This window comes from Tachyglossus aculeatus, chromosome 2 (genome assembly GCF_015852505.1).
Source record: "Tachyglossus aculeatus isolate mTacAcu1 chromosome 2, mTacAcu1.pri, whole genome shotgun sequence".
Lineage (NCBI taxonomy): Eukaryota > Metazoa > Chordata > Mammalia > Monotremata > Tachyglossidae > Tachyglossus > Tachyglossus aculeatus.
In genome coordinates, this window is record NC_052067.1 from 150720585 (window position 1) to 150728217 (window position 7633).

General features: G+C 43.6%; 1 non-coding gene across 1 annotated transcript; it reads left to right on the plus strand.

Moving 5' to 3' along the window:
* The first annotated feature begins 5320 nt into the window (after positions 1-5320).
* Positions 5321-5458, plus strand: LOC119924962. Its single transcript, XR_005449637.1, has one exon. It is a non-coding gene; the product is annotated as a small nucleolar RNA SNORA7 (small nucleolar RNA).
* Positions 5459-7633: the final 2175 nt, after the last annotated feature.

Genomic DNA, 7633 nt, shown 5'->3' on the forward strand with positions numbered 1-7633 from the left:
ATCTGTAAAATGGGGATGAAGACTGTGAGCCCCATGTGGGACAACCTGATGACCTTGTGTCCCCCCAGTGCTTAGAACAGTGTTTTGCACATAGTAAGCACTTAAAAAATACCATCAATTATTATTATTATACTATGTGCAAAGCAGTGTTCTAAGCACTGGAGAATACAAGGTAATCAGGTTTGTCCACGTGGGGCTCACAGTCTTAATCCCCATTTTTTACAGATGAGGGAACTGTGGCACAGAGAAGTGATAGGTGACTTGCCCAAAGTCACATAGCTGACAATTGGTGGAGCAGGATTTGAACCCGTGACTTCTGACTCCAAAGCCTGTGCTCTTTCACTGAGCCATGCTGCTATCTCTTGAAAGGAGAAAACACTAAAAGAGTAGAAAATTCCAGGACAAATAGACATCACTAAAACAAAAATCAGTAGAAATGCTACGGCTTAGAGGAGCAGAATTTCAGGTTCCTTGAGGCTCAGAATGTAAGGCAAATCTATAACCTTGGTGATCACTATAGGATAGGATTAAGTCTCCTCAAAGGATGTGGAAAAGTAGTTGGAGAAGGAAACATTTAAACAGTGTGTTTAAGTAAACTCACATACCAAACACAGTAAATAGCCAAAGACTCCAAAACCACTCAGATACAGAGAAATCAATTGGTGGTATTAACTGAGTACTTACTTTGGCAGAGTACTGTAGTAAAGCACTTGGGAGAGGGCAATGCCAGTGAATAATAATAATATATTAAGGCATTTGCTAAGTGCTTACTATGTGCCAACACAGTTTCTAAGCACTAGGGTAGCTACAAGCTTCGCACACAGTAAGCGCTCAATAAATATGATTGAAATGAATGAATACAAGACAATCAGGTTGTCCCACGTGGGGGGTCCCAGTCTTATCCCCATTTAAAGATGAGGTTACTGAGGCACAGAGAAGTTAAGTGGCTTGCCACAGGGTCACACAGCAGACAAGAGGCAGAGCTGGGAACTGAAACTGGTTGTTAGGCATGATCCCTCATTTAAAGAGTTAAGACTCTAATGGGGGGAGATGGACATTAAAATTAATTACAAATAAGGGAAGCAACTGAGAGTACAGGATTTTTTTTTGGTATTTAGTTAAGTGCTTACTATGTGCCAGGGACTGTTCTACGTGCTGGGGTAGATACAGCATTAATCAGGTTGGACACAGTCTTTGTGTCATATGGGGCTCACAGTTTTAATCCCCATTTTACAGGATGAGGTAAATGAGGTACAGCAGCTAAGTGATTTGCCCAACGTCACACAACAGACAAGTCACAGAGCCAGAAGTACGAACCCAGGTCCTGTCACCCGTCACCTGGGGATGGGTTTGTTCGGGAATCAGCATGGAGAGAGAGAGAGAGAGAGAGAGAAGAGAGAGGAGAGTAGGAGGAGAGAGAGGAGAGAAGAGAGAGAGAGCGAGAGAGAGAGAGGAGAGAGAGAGAGAGAGGACACTGGGGGCAGAAAGCCTTAGTTTTAAACAAAATTTTAGTCCATTGAGGTGAATTGAATTATTTGATTATTTAGATGCAGCAAATTGAACTTCCCTTCAGAAAGAGTATGATTATGTAGCAATATAGAGCTTCCCTAATGGGAGGAATACACTTGTATGTCAGTCGCACGTGGCAGAACACTCAGATCCCAGCCAGGTGGAATTCACTTATGGTTTGTTCGCACATGGTGAGGCAGCTACCTCTCACCAAAATGCACTTCCCACTCCAGAGGAATCCACTTACTCATTACATGCCCATGGTGAAGTGCCTGACTTCCAGCCCTATAAGCATTCAGCAGGACGGGACACTCACCCATCCCATGGCTCCTCACGGTGCAGGCAGAGCGGGCATCTCACGCTCTGGGCAGAGTCGCCTCGCAGCCAGCTGTTGCAAGTCTTGATCCGCCGCACAGAAGGTCAGAGGCCACAAGTATTTATCACCTGTGTTCCTAGGCCATTTAATAATGATAATAATAATAATGGCACTTGTTAAGCACTTACTTTGTGCAAAGCACTGTTCTAAGTGCTGGGGAGAATACAAGGTGATCAGGTTGTCCCACGTGGGGCTCACAGTCTTAATCCCTATTTTACAGATAAGGTAACTGAGGCACAGAGAAGTTAAGTGACTTGCCCAAAGTCACACAGCTGACAAGCGGTGGGAGCCGGGATAGAACCCATGACCTTGGGACTCCCAAGGCCCGTGCTCTTTCCACTGAGCCATGCTGCCACGCTGCATATTCAACTTCTGGCCTAGGTTTATCCAATCTCTGCCCCCCCCTCCCCCTCCTCCATACCCTACTCTGATTGGCACAGGTGTGAGGGATGCCTTCTGTATTCCCAGCTTGGGCTGTCAATCTGGCAGTTTTGGTTGTGGGGTGGGTGGTATCCCACCCACACATCCGAGTTCTCCCTGCTGGCTCTAGGGTCAGGGAGATAGCATTTGCCCTTGAGATGGAGGGTACACCGGGGTCACCTTGAGACAGATCCATGTGACTCTCAGGCCTGTGCTCTATCCCTGGGGCCACACTGTGCTGTGGGGTGGGGATAAGGAGGGGAACCTAAGTGCAGAAGGGAAAGTGCAGAGGGCAACACAAAAACCCCTACGCTACTTTGAAAAATTTACAAAAGCAATTGACACCTATCAGTATGCTATGGTTCTGGCAATTACTAAGCACGTTAGACCAGCCTAAGAAATTCATATCCATAGCATTTCCAGAAAGGTATATCCAGGTCAAGTCCCAAGTTAAAGGCGATTCTCTCTGATTCTTTCCCCAGCAACAGTGGAGGTGAAGGGCTGTGTGTGTGATTGTGCGGTTTGATTGATCCTGTTCATTCATATCATTCAATCAATCTTATATTATGTGGCACTTACTGTGTGCAGCAGCACTGTACTAAGTGCTTGGAAAGTAAATTACAGTAACAGATAGGGGAACAATCCTCCTATCCAACAACAGGCTCACAGTCTAGAAGGGGGAGCAGACAACAAAACAAAACAAGTAGGGGCGGGCATCAATAGCATCAAAATAGATAAATAGAAGCTTGAGGAGGGAACGAGGGCTCTGGAAGCTGGAATCAGAATATGCTCGTTATAAACCAAGAGTCTCTTCCAACTCAACAGGGCCTGAGATCCTCTTCAGCAGTCCTTGGCACAGTCCTCCAGGTATTGCTAATTGTGGATGACAGTTCTCGAGGCTCACATACAAACCCCAGAATGAGGACCAATGCCTTGGATTGGCAAAAAGTCTGAAGACAGAAGTTATGTACCATTTTACACAGATACTGTATTAGGCATTGGATGGGGCTCAACAATCTAATCCCCATTTTACGGATGAGGGAACTGAGGGCCAGAGAAGTGAAGTGACTTGCCCAGAGTCACACAGCAGAGAAGTGGTGGGGCTGGGATTAGAACCCAAGTTCTTCTGACTCCCAAGGCCGGAATTCTATCCACTAAGCCACAATCTTCAAAGGAGAAACAAGCAAAACTCCTTCCTACAAAAAACTGACTGAGGATAAATGCTAGCACACCTTGCCAGCTAATACCAGTAAACTTCATGGGGTGGGATTTTAGTTCAGCTGAGTTCCTATTCATTATAATCACTCCAGAGAGTGGCCCTGGCTCATTTTGGATGATGACTCTATTAACCATTCATTTAACAGTTAATGAGTTTATTCCACCAGGTATCAGGGAACCCTAAACAAACAGTGCCACAGAATTGCACGTCAATAAATTTGAATGTTGAACCAGATTCTGCATAACAAAGGTAATACTAAAGTAGTAATCGGGGAGAGCTGCATCTAATTAATGAAATGCCCTTTGTATTTTCTAATGACTCAAACATTAACTTGAAAATCGCTCTCCCTGCAATAATTTAGACAAGCACTTGGTAATGGGAAAACAATCAAAATTATGTGTACTTGAATGGTTATGATCTGATTAACTTTATTAAATTCTTGTTGATTCTTCGGGTCAGATGAAGTGTCCCATTTTTCATAAGTTTCATACGTTGCAGTTTTAAGTTTTATAGAGTAGGCTTCAGGCTTCAATTGCTCTGAAGGTCTTCTCCAGGGTGTCCTTCGGTACAGAGTTGGACAGCAACGAAGAATCTGTGATTGATTACACTTGTCTCTTCCCATTAATTCCAAAGATATGCTCTTTTCCACCTTGAAGAAGCACTTGATTAGGGACTTAGCACTAGTTTTCACAGGGTACTCTGCTGCCATCCTGTGCAACTGGAAACTATGTTTAAAGGTAGGAGAGGAGAGAGAGGCAAGATGGTGAGAGGAAAGGAAAGAAGAGTAGGAGGAGAAGGGGGAGGGGAGAGGAGGTAAGATGAGAGGAGAGTGAGAGGGTGGGGGAAGAGGATGAGAGGACAGAAGAGAAGGGGCAAAAGGAGGAAAGATGTTGACAGGAGAAAAGAGAGGGTAAGAGAGAAGAGAATGAGAGAGGAGAGGCTAGGATGGGCAGAGACAGAGAGATTAGGAGAAATAAAGTGGAACAGGAGAAGAAGGGGGAAGAAAATGGATGGGATAGAGGACAGAGAGAAAGTGGGACAAAGAAAGAAAAGAGGAGGGAGAGAATGAGAAGACAGAGTGAAGCAAGAGATTTAGGACCAAGTACAACTGAGTCAGTAAGAAGCTGTGGAGCCACTCTCAATTTGAATTCTAGAAATTACTCCCAATCCTGTCAGTTTCACAGTCGTTCCGGGGAAGGAAATGAACTCCTGGGGCAAAAATTGAGGAGCTGCAAACCATTTGCAATTGGAAAGTGAAGGATATAACAAGAAACTTGGCAACTCTAAGGACTTAGTGGTTCTAATGAAGGGACGGTATTTCCAGTGGAAATAAAACTTGTCTGCCAGCTGGAGACATCTCATCATCACAAAGAGTTTTTTCTGGCTGATAACCGCAGGGTTCTGAAAAATTAACCAGAATCACAAATTACCTGCATTCTGGTTAGATGCTAGAAATTTGAATTAATTACCTGAAAATAAATGGATGGGGATGGGCTAAGAATTGTCTCGTTAGTATGCAGCACCATTACCGACACATGAAAAAAAAAGAAAAACAATGAAAAGAAGAAAGTGAAAGGAAAATGAGAACAGTATGAGAAATAAGCTTAACTGTGGTGTGGATTTACTTATTAAAATGTAAATCACTTCATCAGGAAATCAAAGAACTGGAAGCACATTCAAGAAAACATCCTGTCCATCCCCCTGCACCCAAGCAGAGAATGCCTAAATCCTTCAAGTAAACCAATCAGTCGTTTCTGAGTGAATACTGAGTATAGTGTAGCAGACAGCACTCTCCCCGCCTCTCAGGATCGCACATGGAGAGTTTCCAACACTCTACCAGTCCTGGCTTCAGGAGGAAGAGTCAAGCAAAGGCCTACCCATTCCATTCCTAGCTTGGCCAGTGGCTAGTGAGTGGAGGACAATTTGCTACAATTCAAAACTCACCTGTGCTAGGGAGTGGCAGCATGGGAGAGAGTCGAGGGGGGAGGTTCAAGTTGTGGCTCAGTGGAAAGAGCATGGGCTTTGGAGTCAGAGGTCATGGGTTCAAATCCTGGCTCTGCCAATTGTCAGCTGTGTGACTTTGGGCAAGTCACTTAACTTCTCTGGGCCTCAGTTACCTCATCTGTAAAATGGGGATTAAGACTGTGAGCCCCCCTTGGGACAACCTGGTCACCTTGTAACCTCCCCAGAGCTTAGAACAGTGCTTTGCACAAAGGAAGCACTTAATAAATGCCATTATTGTTATTTTTTTTTGAGAAGCAGCGTGGAACAGTGGAAAGAGCACGGGCTTTTGAGTCAGAGGTCATGGGTTCAAATCCCAGCTCTACCACTTGTCAGCTATGTGACTTTGGGCAAGTCACTTAACTTCTCTGTGCCTCAATTCCTTCATCTGTAAAATGGGGATTAAGACTGTGAGGCCCACGTGCAACAACCGGATCACCATGTAACCTCCACAGCGCTTAGAACAGTGCTTTGCACATAGTAAGCACTTAATAAATGTCATTACTATTATTATTATTACTAAGGAATAAGGAGACAATGATAAACCACATCCTTATATTTACCAAGAAAACTCAGTGAACACACTACCAGAATGATTGCTGATGGAGCGATGGAGGTGGTGCGTTCTGGGAGCGATGCGTCCATTGAGTTGCTATGGGTCGGAAATGATTCAACAGCATAAGACAAGACAAGAAGCTCTCTCTCTCTCTCTCACTCACTCTCTCTCTCTCTCTCTCTCTCTCTCTCACACACACACACACACACACACACACACACACACACACACTCTTTAAGCTATATAACAGACCATATGGTGTTAGACTTTGATTTAACCAGATGACAGACAGCAGAATACAGGTTTTTCTTTGGCATGCGTGGAAAATGAAGAGATAGTCATACTCTAACAAAATTTAACCCAAGGATCTTTTCCTCCACTGTTCTATATAACGGGTCATTCTTTCTCATGATCAAATCCGTCTGTAGTGCTCTCTCTAGCCACTAAACAGAAATAAAGAGGAAGGGAAACCGTGTTGAAAGTGGCCCAGATTTTCCCTATCTCTTCTAGTAGTTTTGCTGCAAACCTTTGTCGTGCAGCTCACCCCTCTTCATCCAAGCAGCACAATCCCTGCAGCCTCATCTTACTTGAGATCAGATTAAAGTGAGGGTGCTTGGACATTTGTGGCTCTTGTTTTGCAATATCAAAACTGGTGCACCGTGAAAGAAAATGTCCACCACTGAGCAGTTGTGGGCAGCTTAGGGAATTTAGAAAGGAGTGACTGTATTTGCACAACAACTTTATAAGGAAGGAGAGACTAGGAGATAAAAGGGAAAACTATGTCAGGAATTACAAACAATACACATAACCTAACAAAAGGCAGATTTGGGGTATGCACAATGTGGTCTGGGGTCACATTTGGCCTTGCATTGCACTGGAAAATTCATTTGGCCCTTTCAGCCATGTATTCACTGGTGGGTGAATTTCCCCATTAGTAATCAACTAATTAATAACAATAATAACAGTGATGGCATTTATTAAGCCTTTACTATGTGTCAGACACAGTAGTAAGCACTCGAGTGAATACAAGCAAATCGAGTTGGACACAGTCCTTGTCCCGTGGGGGGCTCACAGTCTCAATCCCCATTTTAAAAATGAGATTAACTGAGGCACAGAGAAGTGAATTGACTTGTCCAAGGTCACACAGCAGACAGATGGCAGAGTCGGGATTATTTATTGAATTCTTACTATGTGCAGAGGACTGTATTAAGCACTTAGGAGGGTACAGTAGAATAGGGAAACATGATAACTGGTGCTTAGAACAGTGCTTGGCAGATAGTACGCGCTTAACAAATACCTTCATTATTATTATTATCCCTGCCCTTTGAAGAGCTTACAATCTAGAGATCTCAGTCATAAACTGATATCTTTGAATTTGAAGGATAATTATGAATAAAAATAGGCTACCATAAAATGATAATAATAGTATTTGTTAAGTATTTACTATGCACTAAGCACTGTATTACGCATTGGGGTAGACACAAGACAATTAGGTTCATTCATTCATTCATTCAATCGTATTTATTGAGTGCTTACTGTGTGCAGAGCACTG